This window comes from Mobula hypostoma, chromosome 9 (assembly GCF_963921235.1).
Source record: "Mobula hypostoma chromosome 9, sMobHyp1.1, whole genome shotgun sequence".
NCBI lineage: Eukaryota > Metazoa > Chordata > Chondrichthyes > Myliobatiformes > Myliobatidae > Mobula > Mobula hypostoma.
The window spans coordinates 128271709-128285662 of record NC_086105.1 but is presented as its reverse complement, the minus strand read 5'-3'; positions in this window follow the sequence as shown (position 1 = coordinate 128285662).

Genomic DNA, 13954 nt, shown 5'->3' with positions numbered 1-13954 from the left:
TCATCAGGGACTATGGAAGTTTGCGAAGGCTCCTCCATGTTTTGAAGGTCAAAGTGGGCACAGAAAGCATTGAGCTCATCTGGGCGTGAAGCCTTGTTGTCACCTGTTACTTGGTTTCAGTTTGTAAGAGGCAATAGCATTCACGCCCCGCCACAGCTGTTGAACATCCTTCAGCGATTCAAGTCTGGGTCAGAAATGCCACTTTGCATGTGAAGTGGCTTTCCAGAGATCGTATCTGGACCTCTTTTATTTTACTTGGTCGCCAGACCTGAATGCCACTGATCTGTTAACACTTCTTCACAATCTCCATGAGCACAGCTCACCACAATGCTGTGTGCTTAGACCCCTGCTCTGCTTACTTTATACCTATGACTGTGAGGCTAAGCACAGCTCCAAAGCCATATTTAAGTTCGCACTCTCATGGTTGATCCAGGGCTTCGGGTTGGGGAAGACTCTGAATGATTTTGTGGAGAAACACTCGTCTATAAAGTCTGTGACAACCGTGGTGTATTCTTTCAGATCCTCTGACAGCCCAGTCCACCAACTCAGAGCAATCCCATAGCCACTCCTCTGCCTCCTGTGACCTCCTCTTTGTTTTCCTTATCTCTGGAGTCTTAGTCTTTAGCCTCTGCCTGAATGTAGGTAGGAGAAGTACAGTCAAGTGACTAGATTTCCCAAAATGCGGACTAGGCGTAGAATAGTAGGCATTCCTTATCGCAGTATAGCAGTGGGACCCCTGGCGCTGTAGGTTATAGGCTGATGATACTTAGGCAGAGATGTCTTTAAATAAGCCTGATTGAGAAGCATCAGGATAGGTAGTTCTTTGTTTGGTGATGGCAGCCTTCAATATCTTGAGTGCCTGATTAATGTCACTTTTTGGCGGTAAGTAAACTGTCGTCAGAATCTCAAAGGAAAACTCTCTTAGTAAGTAGAAAGGTCGGCACTTAATCGTGAGTTAGACAAAGCCGCCATGTACGAGCACCAAAAAGAATTTATCATTAAACACAGACCTCCACATTTTGCCTTCTCTGAATCAGCAGCTGGTCCATCTTGTGTATTGAAAAGCCTTCAGGTCTTGCCGATACATTCAGTGTGTTCGGAGTGAGCCATGTCTCCATGAAACACAGAACACAGCAATTCCTTTTTTCCCTCCAATACAACAATCTTGCCCTTAGGTCTTCAGTCTTGTTCTCCATTCATTCTCTAATGAGTGTGGTGGAGATGATTTTAGTGCATTAAATATAATTTTGATAGACAGAATTTAAAGTTTGAATACATATTGACTTTGGCCTTTGATTGTCCTCATGATTTTAATCTGGGGCCAAGATATATTTTTAACCAAATGATTATAAATTGTGAGAAAAGTGGATAATTTTTGCACACTACAGTAATCCAAGTTAAGGGATCCGGCAAGAAAGTGAATGTGGCAAAGAATCATCATTTTTTTTTTAAATGGTGGATAAGCTTAACGGTCATTGGATCTACTGATGTGTTTAGATTCCTCAGTTCTTAATGAAAACGATGAATAATCCTGCATATTCTGATAGTATAAAATAGAAAAATGGGTAAAGAAATTTTAGCAAAGTGCTATACAGCAAGTCCCTGACTGTGGAGGAGTGGAAGACTAAGTTTAGAGAACTGAGAGCTATATAAGCAGCAGTTGAAATTTACAGTGGATACAGAGAAAACTTTGGAAACAGTCACACCAGGGAGAAAGAGTTACACAACTGGACAACAGAAGCCAGCCAAAGGAACCTGACAGTGCTCATCTAAGTTTGAGGCAGAAAGCAAATTATTTTTAAATTAAAAAGACATGATGGGGTAATTTTGTTTCTATTTGATTTCTACATTTGTATCTTTCTAACTGACAGTCATTAATGGAAGAAATTGTCCCTCATAAGTGATTAGTGACAAAGATAACAATTTCTAGCACCATCGTGGCTGATAACTTCTCCAATATTCTAACTCTATGATTTAGTGTGCAACTATCATAGTTATTTGTGTTTCCTCCTATATACCTTTTCACCAGCAATACTATAAAAAAAGCTCCATTGTATTTTTGCACAATATTAAATGTCATGATGATGAATCTCTACAGTTACAGCTTTCTTATTCAATTCTTGTTCTATTTTTCTTTGATTTAGCATTGCTGGACACTGGCAGAATGAGAACAGATATTTTGTGCAGAGTTCCTCCTGCAACAATGTCACGTCGTCACCTTGCAAATATCATCTAGGTTAACCTATTTGAAACTAGTTTACACTGTGGCTAATGTGCATTTACAACAGTGCTTAATCTTGTCTGAAAAATATCTCCCTGCCATCTGGCAGTTGTGAAGGATACAACCTTTCAGCCAATCAGCCTGCTAATATTTGTAACAGAGCTACTCAGATACCCAGACTTGATTAGACTCCGTTTTATGTACTAAACATTCCAATTTAGATTCATGTTGTTTTGGAAAGGAGTTTGTGTGAAATCAAAATGAAAGTATTTTTTTTTAGATTATGAGGACACTCAGTCCTCGTTTATTGTCATTTAGAAATGCATGCATTAAAAAATGATACAATGTTCCTCCAGAATGATATCACAAGAAACACAGGACAAACCAAGACTAAAACTGACAAAACCACATAATTATAATATATAGTTACAACAGTGCAAAGCAATACCGTAATTTGATAAAGAGCAGACCATGGGCACGGTAAAAAAAGTCTCGAAGTCCCGATACCCTCATCATCTCACGCAGACGGTAGAAGGGAGAAACTCTCCCTGCCATGAACCTCCAAGCGCCGCAAACTTGCCAACGCAGCACCGTTGGAAGCACCCGACTGCAGCGGACTCTGAGTCCGTCTGAAAACTTGGAGCCTCCGACCAGCCCTTCGACACTGCCTCTCCGAGCACCATCCTCTGCCGAACGCTTCGACCCCGCCCCGGCCGCCAAGCAACAAGCAAAGCCGAGGACTTGGGGCCTTCCCCTCGGGAGATTCTGGACCACACAGTAGCAGCAGCGGCGGAGCAGGCATTTCAGAAGTTTCACCAGATGTTCCTCCGTGCTTCTCACATCTGTCTCCATCAAATCAGGATTGCGCACAGCACCCTATTTGACAAATAACAAACATCACCACCAGAGTGGCTGCTGTGAGCTGCGTCGCGTCGCCATCTTCTCCTCTCCTCCATTTTATGTCACTAAAGTTAATGTTCTTGCCCTCAAAAGACATTCTGCTGGTGCATCCATTGAAATTATGCTGGTCGGCGGTGTAGAGGCATCAGCACCAGGCTCTGAGGCGAGTCGTCCTGGGTTCGAATCCGGCAAGCTCCGAGCTGGGTTGAACGCTGAGCTGGTAACACGGCCTCTTAAAAAAATGGATAGAATGCTAAAGAAATGGCAACGATGCCACTCGATGCACCACACGGTGTGGAGAGGAATAACAATCCATTGGAATCAGCGAAATGCAAGAAATCAGAAATCACTGAGATTTATAAGGCTACAAGAGATTACAGAAATAGGAAGTGATCAAACTGTAGGTGAGATTGGCATCAAGGCTGATAATTTTGAAACTGAGGTTTTCCCTGCTGGGGTCCAACGTAGGTTAACATGCAGAGAAATGTTTGGCAGATGGGACTTGGTGCAAACAGAAGATGGATAGAAAGGTTTTAGATGAACTCAGGTTTACAGAGTCCAGCAATCATATTGCAGCCTCAAGAGGTAAGGTAGAGGTGGTGTGGACAGGTACTGTAAAGGGTAAGTCTTGAAGTAGTAAAGATATGGATGATGAATATACCAGCAGGTAGGCAGAAACAGAGAGCATGGCTCCTCTTAGGTACATCTGTGTCATTTTCCCTTTGATTGTGTGTTTAAAGTCTCATCACTCCTTGTGCAAAAAATGGTTTTGTCATGGATTTCCTGTTGGACTGTCTGTTTATTGTTTATGGAATCTAGTGGACCAAGTAGATTCCAATAGATTTGAAATTGGAATTAATTTCAAATTAGTTTGTACTGAGATACAGTGAAAAGCTTGTCTTGCATACTGTTTATAAAGATCATTTCATTCATTACACAATGCACTGGGGTAGTACAAAGTAAAACAAAAAAAAATTGCAGAATGAAGTGCAACACCTACAGGGAAAGTGCAGTTCATGTAGACATTAAGGTGCAAGGTAATAATGAGGTAGATAGTGAAGAGTCTATCGACTACGCTAGGGAACCATTCAATAATCTTATAGCAGCTGGGAAGAAGCTATCTTTGAGCCTGATAGTACATGCTCTCAGGCTTTTGTGCCTTCTGACTTTTGGGAGAGGGGAGAGCAGAGAACGTCTGGGGCGGTCAGGTCTTTGATTATGCTGGCTGCTTTACTGAGACAGCAAGAAGTATAGTCAGAGTCCATGGAGGGGAGGCTTGTTTCTGTGATATGCTGACTGTATCCACAATTCTCAGCAGTTTTTTGTGGTACCTGCAAACCAGTTGCTATACCAAGTATTTTGCATCCAGGTAGGATGGTTTCTATAGTGCGTTGATAAAAATTGGTAAGAGTTGATGGAACATGCAAAATTTCTTTCTGACTTCTTCCTGAGGAAGATCGTCCGCCATTCTTTGTCCCCCATTACTACCTCCCCAGCGTCATTTCCCAGCTTAGCTTCATATTTCATCTTTTCTCTCCTTATTTCTTTTTCTCTTGCCTTCTGTTAGTTTTTAAAAGCTTCCTAATCCTCTAGTTTCCCACTAATGTTTACCATATCATATGCCCTCTCTTTTGCTTCCCTGTATGTGTCCGCTTCTAATCAACTGTGGCCAGCCCCTCTCTCATGCTCTGTAATTTCCTTTATTCCACTGAAATACTGATAGATCTGACTTTATCTTCTCCCTCTCAAACTGCAGGGTGAATTCTATCATATTATGATCACTGCCTCCTAAGGGTTCCTTACCTTAAGCTCCCTAATCAAATCCGGTTCATTACACAACACTCAATCCAGAACTGACTTTCCCCTAGTGCTCTCAACCTCTACATCTTCCGATCCCATGTTACCTCTTTCTAAGGATTTGATTTTATTTTTTACCAACAGATCTATCCCACCCCTTTCTATACAATGTGTGTCCTTGGATGTTAAGCTGCCAACTATGATCTTCTCTCAGCCACAACACAGTGATGGCCACAATGTTAATCTTTAACTGTGCTACAAGATCACCTAACATATTCTGAATACTGCTTGCATTCAAATGTAAGGCCTTCAGTCCTGTTTTCATTACCCTTTTCAATTTAGTCCCCACATTACACTTCAACTCTTCCCACTGATTGCAAATTTGCCCTTTCATCTGCTTGTCCCTCCTCAGTCTCACTACACTCTGCATCAACTTGTATTCCATACTCAGCCCTATTGCTCCAGTTCCCATCCTTCTGCCAAATTAGTTTAAGCCCTCCCCAGTAGCTGTAGCCTGCAAGGATATTGGTCCCATTTGAGTTCAGTGTAACTTGTCCTCCAGAAGGGATCCCAATAGTACAGAAATCTAAAACCTTCTCTCTGTACCAGTTCCTCAGCCACACATGCATCTGCCAAATAATCCTATTTTTACCCTCACTGGCACATAGCACAGGCAGCAGTCCAGAGATTAGTACCCCTGAGGTCTGCTTTTCAGCTTTCTGCCTACATGGAGGCGAGAGGAGGAGATAGCAGCGCGCCGCACATGCCCAGCCCTCCATTGAAAATGATATTGTATCCATTAAATAGGGGCCGTGGACAATTCTGATTTGATGGAGACAGACGTGAAAGCACAGAGGAACATCTGGAGAAATTTCTGAAACGCAGGTTCGCTGCTGTTGTTAATGCAAGATCGAGAATCTTCCGGAGGGGAGGCCTCAAAATCCCCGGCTTTGCCTGCTGTTGGTGACCGAGATTGAGGTCGAATCGTTTGGATAGAGATGGTGCTTGGTACTCGGTGTTGGACAGCTGATTGGAGGCTCGAAGTTTTCGGACGACTCAGAGTCGGACTGTGGTCGGGCATGGCAGGGAGAGTTTTTATTCCGTCTCCCGTCTGCGTGAGATGTGGGACATTTGAGAGACTTTGAACTTTTTACTGTGCTCATGGACTGCTCTTCATCAAGTTATGGTATTGTTGCACTGTTGTAACTATATGTTATAATTATGTGGCTTTGTTAGTTTTTTCAGTATTGGTCTGTCCTCTGTTTTGTAATATCACACCAGAGGAAATATTGTATCATTTCTTAATGCATGCATTACTAAATGACAATAAAAGAGGACTGCCTATCTTCATAATCTAATATTCCGCATGTATGCCTTTGGTACTATTATGTACCATGAATTCCCACTGTTCACCCGTCACCTTTAGGAGTCTGTGTACCAGATCGAGATTCAGAGACTCATCTTCGAGTCTGAATGACTATGCCACAGCTGCTGCTAACTTCATCAAGACCTGTAGATGAGTGTGTGCCTTTGAGAACATACCGAACACACCCAAGCCAAAAGCCAGGAGATTTGTAGTCTGCTGAGGGCTAGATCTACGATTCAAGACCAGTGATCCATAACTATACACCAAGTCCAAGTACAACCCAGGGAGGGCTATTCTAAGGGTGAAACAACAATTCTGATTGAGTTTTAGAGATGGAGTCAGATGTAAGTCAGTTCTAGCAGGGTTTGCAAACCATTACTTCCCAACATCATCAATGAGTGTAATACTTCACTCCCAGATGAGCTCAACTCATTTTATGTACACTTTGAAAAGGAGAATAAAACTACAGCTGTGTGGATCCCTCCAGCATCTGGTGACCTTGTGATCTCTGTCTTGGAGGCTCATATCGAAACATCTTTCAAGAGGGTGAATGCTTGCAAGAAGTCAGGGTCTGGTAGGGGTCTGAAAAAATGTGCCAACCAACTGGTGGGAATGCTCAAGGACATCTTCAATCACTCAAAGCTGCAGTCAGTGGTTTCCACCTGCTTTACAAGGGCAACAATTATACCAGCAATCTACCTCAATAATTATCGCCCAATGGCACTCACACCTACAGTGATGAGGTGCTTTGAGAGGCTGGTCATGGCCAGAATAAACTCATCAATAAGCATTAGAACATTATAACGTTAGAACAGACCACTCGGCCCAACAAAGCTTGCCAAACTCCGATTCACATAGTGAGGAAGAGAACTTGCCTTTAAACTCATGAGAGAGCAAAGGCCATCAACTTTTTGCTGTTGATGTTTCTGTAGCAGGCGATTTCTTTTTTACAAGGTTGAGTTGCTAGCTCGACGCTCAACCCAGCATGGATGGAAAGCGTGCATGGGAACCGGCTGGATTTGAACTCAAGACCTTACGCCCCAAAGTCCAGTGCTGATGCCACTTCGCCACCAGCTGGCATAACATAGTGTGTTGAAATAACTATCGAGTTTGGATTTGAGGCTCCTAAGGTACCACTCTCAACCTCACAACTAGGTAGAAAAATAGAAATCTACAGCACATTACAGGCCCTTCGGCCCACAATGTTGTGCTGACCATGTAACCTACTCTAGAAACTGCCTAGAATTCCCCTACTGCATAGCCCTCTATTTTTCTAAGGTCCATGTACCTATCTAAGAATCTCTTAAAAGGCATCTCTTAAGAGACCCAATTGTATCCGCCTACACCACTGTCTCCAGCAGTGTATTCCATGCACCACCTATCTCTGTGTGAAAAACTTACCTTTGACATCCCCCTTATACCTCCTTCCAAGCACCTTAAAACTATGCCCCCTCATGTTAGCCATTTCAACCCTGGGAAAAAGCCTCTGTCTGTCCACACCATCGATGCCTCTCATCATCTTATACACATATAGTTTATTCCATGTGTCCACAACTCATTGTGTAAACAAATACTTCCTGATGTTAGTGTGCAATCTCCCTTTAACCAGTCTCCACCTATGGCCCCATGTCTTCGTTGATGGAGTAATTCTGAAATAGCAGCTGGCATCTACTTTACTTATATCCTTAATGATTTTGAACACTTCTATCATGACTCTTCTCATTCTATGAACACTTAGGCAAAAAATAAATTAATTCTTTCAATCTTCCTTCATAACTCATACCATGCAGACCTGGAATGAGTCTCATTGACCTTCTCTGAACTCTCTACAGTGCCTTCACATCTCTTGCAAAATATGGAGACCAAAATTGTACACAGCCACAGCCTGGGTTCAATTCCTGCTCAGGGAATTAAAATATTCGGCGCCCCGATGACTCCACCAGGAGTTAAGGGTGCAAGGCAAGGCAAGGCACTCAAGGTGTGGCCTCACAAGCACATTATATAGCTTAAATATTGGTTTATACAGCTTAGTATATATTGGTTTTTACTGACATACTCTCCCCAAAAGCATTGAGACTAACAACATTATAATGACTTGTTCCTAAAGGCTCAACAACTTCTGATCTCAAAATTCTATCCTGATTGTTACAGAATATCAAATCTCAACAGGCCTCCCTTCTTGTTTGTGCATTTACATACTGGGTCAAAAACAATCATTTAATAACTCAACATATTCATTTTCCGGTAATCCATTAGTCGTTGGGTTCTCCCACTCAATATTTGAAAAATTAGAGTCTCTTATGACTATAATATCACCCTCAGAACTTGTTTTTTCTAATATTCAGATGGAGATGTTCCTTATCCTTATAGTTTTCAATTCTCACCAAGATATCTTCACTAAGTCATCTCCTATCATAATATATCAAAGACCTGGAGTTGCTGCAATTTATCTGTTGTCATTATAGGTCTCTAGTGGATGCAATCTCACTGGCCCTCCATTCAGCCTTGGATCACCTGGACAATAGTAATACCTACTTCAGGCTGCTATTTGTTGATTACAGCTCAGTATTCAACACAGTCATACTCTCAGTTCTAATCATCAAGCTCCAAAACTTGGACCTCTATACCTCCCTCGACTTCCTCACTGGGAGACGACAGTCTGTGTGGATCAGAAATAACATCTCCTCCTCGCTGACAATCAACCTCAAGGATGCATGATTAGCCCACTGCCCTACTCCCTACACCCATGATTGTGTGGCTAGGCACAGCTCAAATGGCAGCTATCTATTTGCGGATGACACAACTATTGTTGGCAGAATTTAGATGGTGACGAGGAGGTGTACACGAGTGAGATAGATCCTCTGGTTGAGTGGAGTCTCAGCAACTACTTTGCTCTCAGTGTCAGTAAGGCCAAAGAATGAAATGTGGAGTTCAGCAAGGGGAAGTTGAGGGAACACACACCAGCCCTTATCGAGGGATTAGAAATGGAAAGGGTGAGCAGTTTTAAATTCTTAGGTGTTAGAGAGGAACTATAGGCAAGTAGTCACACCGGGGCCTTGGGAGACAGATAAGTGAGTAACAGTTAGGAGAGGGAAGGGTAAGAGGCGGATACTAGAGAGTACCCTAGCAGCTGTCCCCTTTGACAATGAGTACTCCTGGTTGAGTACTGTTGGGTTGGGGGATGGCCTACCTGGGGGAAGCAACAGTTGCCGCGCCTCTGGCACAGAGTCTTGTCCTGCGGCTCAGAAGGGTAGGTAAAGGAAGCAGGCAGCAGTAATAGGGGACTCTATAGTTAGGGGGTCAGACAGGTGATTCTGTGGATGCAGGAAAGAAAAGCGGATGGGAGTTTGCCTCCCAGGTGCCAGGCTCTGGGATGTTTCTGATCGCGCCCACGATATCCTGAAGCAGGAAGGTGAACAGCCAGAGGTCGTGGTGCATATTGGTACCAATGACATAGGTAGGAAAAGGGAGGACATCCCGAAAACAGACCACAGGGAGTTAGGAAGGAAGTTAAGAAGTAGGATTTCAAAGGTAGTAATCTCGGGATTACTGCCTGTGCCACGCAACAGTGAGTATAGGAATAGAATGAGGTGGAGGATAAATGCGTGGCTGAGGGATTGGAACAGGGGGCAGTGATTCAGATTTCTGGATCATCGGGACCTTTTTTGGGGCAGGCGTGACCTGTACAAAAAGGACCGGTTGCACTTGAATCCAAGAGGGACCAATATCCTGGCAGGGAGGTTTGCTAAGGGTATTGGGCAGAGTCTAAACTAGAATTGTTGGGGGGTGGGAACCGAATGGAAGGGGCAGCTGGCTCGCAACAAAGAAAGCTTGGAGACAGTGCAAGAGGGAGGATAGGCAGGTGATAGAGAAGGGATACACTCAGACTGATGGTTTGAGATGTGTCTATTTTAATGCAAGAAACATCATGAACAAAGCAGATGAGCTTAGAGCGTAGATCAGTACTTGGAGCTATGATGTTGTGGCCATTACAAAGACTTGGATGGTTCAGGGGCAGGAATGGTTACTTAGAGTGCCAGGCTTTAGATTTTTCAGAAAGGACAGGAGGAAGGCAAAAGAGGTGGGGGCACGGCACTGCTGATCAGAGATAGTGTCACGGCGGCAGAAAAGGAGGAAGTCATGGAGGGATTGTCTACTGAGTCTCTGTGGGTGGAAGTTAGAAACAGGAAGGGGTTAATAACTCTACTGGGTGTTTTTTATAGATCACCCAATAGTAGCTGGGACATCAAGGAGCAGATGGGGAGACAGATTCTGGGTTGTCATGGTGAGAGATTTTAATTTCCCAAATATTGATTGACGTCTCCCTAGAGCAAGAGGTTTAGATGGGGTGGAATTTGTTAGGTGTGTTCAGGAAGGTTTCCTGACACAATATGTAGATAAGTCTACAAGAGGAGAGGCTGTCTTTGATCTGGTATTGGGAAATGAAGCTGGTCTGGTGCCAGGTCTCTCCGTGGGAGAGCATTTTGGAGATAGTGATCACAATTCTATCTCCTTTACCATAGCATTGGAGAGAGATGGGAACAGACAAGTTAAGAAAGTGTTTACATGGAGTAAGGAGAGATATGAAGCTATCAGGCAGGAACTTGGAAGCATAAATTGGGAACAGATGTTCTCAGTAAAATGTACGGCAGAAATATGGCAAATGTTCAGGGGATATTTGTGTGGTGTTTTGCATAGGTATGTTCCAATGAGACAGGGAAAGGATGGTAGGGTACAGGAATCATGGTGTACAAAGGCTGTTGAAAATCTAGTCAAGAAGAAAAGAAGAGCTTATGAAAGGTTTAAAAATCTAGGTAATGATAGAGATCTGGAAGATTATAAAGCTAGCAGAAAGGAACTTAGGAATGAAATTAGGAGAGCCGGAAGGAGCCATGAGAAGGCCTTGGCGAGCAGGATTGAAGAAAACCCTAAGGCATTCTACAAGTATGTGAAGAGCAAGAGGATAAGACGTGAGAAAATAGAACCAATCAAGTGTGACAGTGAAAAAGTGTGTGTGGAACCGGAGGAGATAGCAGAGGTACTTAATGAATACTTTGCTTCAGTATTCACTATGGAAAAGGATCTTGGTGATTGCAGGGATGACTTACAGGGGATTGAAAAGCTTGAGCATATAGACATTGAGAAAGAGGATGTGCTGGAGCTTTTGGAAAGCATCAAGTTGGATAAGTCTCTGGGACTGGATGAGATGTACCCCAGAATACTATGGGAGGCAAGGGAAGAGGTTGCTGAGCCTTTGGCAATGATCTTTGAATCATCAATGGGGATGGGAGAGATTCCAGAGGATTGAAGGGTTGCAGATATTGTTCCATTATTCAAGAAAGTGAGTAGAGATAGCCCAGGAAATTATAGACCAGTGAGTCTTACTTCAGTGTTGGTAAGTTGATGGAGAAGATCCTGAGAGGCAGGATTTATGAACATTTAGAGAGGTATAATATGATTAGGAATAGTCAGCATGGCTTTGTCAAGGGCAGGTCGTGCCTCATGAGCCTGATTGAATTTTTTGAGGATGTGACTAAACACATTGATGGAGGTAGAGCAGTAGATGTAGTGTATATGGATTTCAGCAAGGCATTTGATAAGGTACCCCAGGCAAGGCTTATTAAGAAAGTAAGGAGGCATGATCCAGAACTGGCTTGCCCACAGAAGGCAAAGAGTGGTTGTAGATGAGTCATATTCTGCATGGAGGTCAGTGACCAGTGGTGTGCCTCAGGGGTCTGTTCTGGGACCCCTACTCTTCACAATTTTTATAAATGACCTGGATGAAGAAGTGGAGGGATGGGTTAGTAAGTTTGTTGATGACACAAAGGTTGGGGGTGTTGTGGATAGTGTGGAGGACTGTCAAATTGTGTGTTCTATATTCTGTTCCGTTCCTGCACCGGTTGCCTGTGTTAATTTCCCCTTGTGTTATGGCATTCCACCCTCTGTTCTTTCCCAGCCACACTCATCCCCTGGTCCACATCCTTGCTCTGCCTAAAAATGCCCAAGTCTTGCTGTAGTGACCTGGGTTCGATCCCTGGTCCAGCTTCGCTCACTCCTCGGCACAATTTGACACAATAGAACACACAATAGTACTTTATTGTCGCTAAACAATTGGTACTAGAACGTACAATCATCACAGCGATATTTGATTCTGTGCTTCCCACTCCCTGGATTACAAATATTAAATATTAAAAATAGTTAAAATTAGTAAATATTAAAAATTTAAATTTAAATCATAAATAGAAAATAGAAAAATGGAAAGTAAGGTAGTGCAAAAAAACCGAGAGGCAGGTCCAGATATTTGGAAGGTACGGCCCAGATCCGGGTCAGGATTCGTTCAGCAGTCTTATCACAGTTGGAAAGAAGCTGTTCCCAAATCTGGCCGTATGAGTCTTCAGGCTCCTGAGCCTTCTCCCGGAAGGAGGAGGGACGAAAAGTGTGTTGGCTGGGTGGGTCGTGTCCTTAGGATATCGATAGGATGCCAAACTGGGCTGAGAAGTAGCAGATGGAGTTCAACCCAGATGTGTGAGGTGGTTCATTTTGGTAGGTTAAATATGATGGCAGAATATAGTATTAATTGCAAGACTCTTGGCAGTGTGGAGGATCAGAGTGATCTTGAGGTCCGAGTCCATAGAACACATAAAGCTGCTGCACAGGTTAAGAAGGCTGTTACCAGAGTGTAGGAAGCGAACCCAGGTGCAGGACACCGACCTGTAGGTGGCATAAACAGAAATGTGTTTATTACTAGTAGCAAGGAAGGCCGGGGAGCGAGGATTAGGCCGAGGGGAGCCGAGGAGTGAGCGAAGCTGGACCAGGGATCGAACCCAGGTCACTACAGCAAGACTTGGGTATTTTTAGGCAGAGCAAGGATGTGGACCAGGGGATGAGTGTGGCTGGGAAAGAACAGAGGGTGGAATGCCATAACACAGGGGGAAATTAACACAGGCAACCGGTGCAGGAACGGAACAGAATATAGAACACACAATTTGTTTCTTGACTCGGAGTAGCGGCAAATGGCCGGTAATACTCATCTGGGCACGAGACGACAAAACCAAACAACAGCAGATAATTCGTATCTTGACACAGAGTAGCACATGAAGCGGCAAACAGCTGGCAATCACTTAGCTGGACACGAAGACGACAAAACTGAACCACGACAGACAATTTGTATCTTGACTCGGAGTAGCGGCAAACGACCGGCAATGCTTAGCTGGACGTGAGACGACAAAATCAAACAACGACAGACAGTTCAAATCTTGACATGGAGTAGCACATGAAGTGGCAAACGGCCGGCAATCACTTAGCTGGACATGAAGAGACAGAATTCCCAAAGCAACACCAGGCACCGAAGCATATTCTTGGCGGTCTGGAAACTGCATTGCCGCACTGGCTCAGGTGACGGTCCAGCACTGAGTAGATGTAAGTCAGAGTTTTTATGCTGTCAGTTCAGATGAGAATCAGGTGCCTTAATCAAGGAGCCCGATAGAACACAGGGGAAAGGGATTTAAAAGAAAATGAGGAGTCAATGGACCGGACCGTGACAAAGGCATACAGTGCGTTGGCCTTCATCAACCATGGGATTGAGTTTAAGAGCTGAGAGGTAATGTTACAGCTATATAAGACCCTGGTCAGACTCCACTTGGAGTACTGCGGTCAGTTCTGGTCACCTC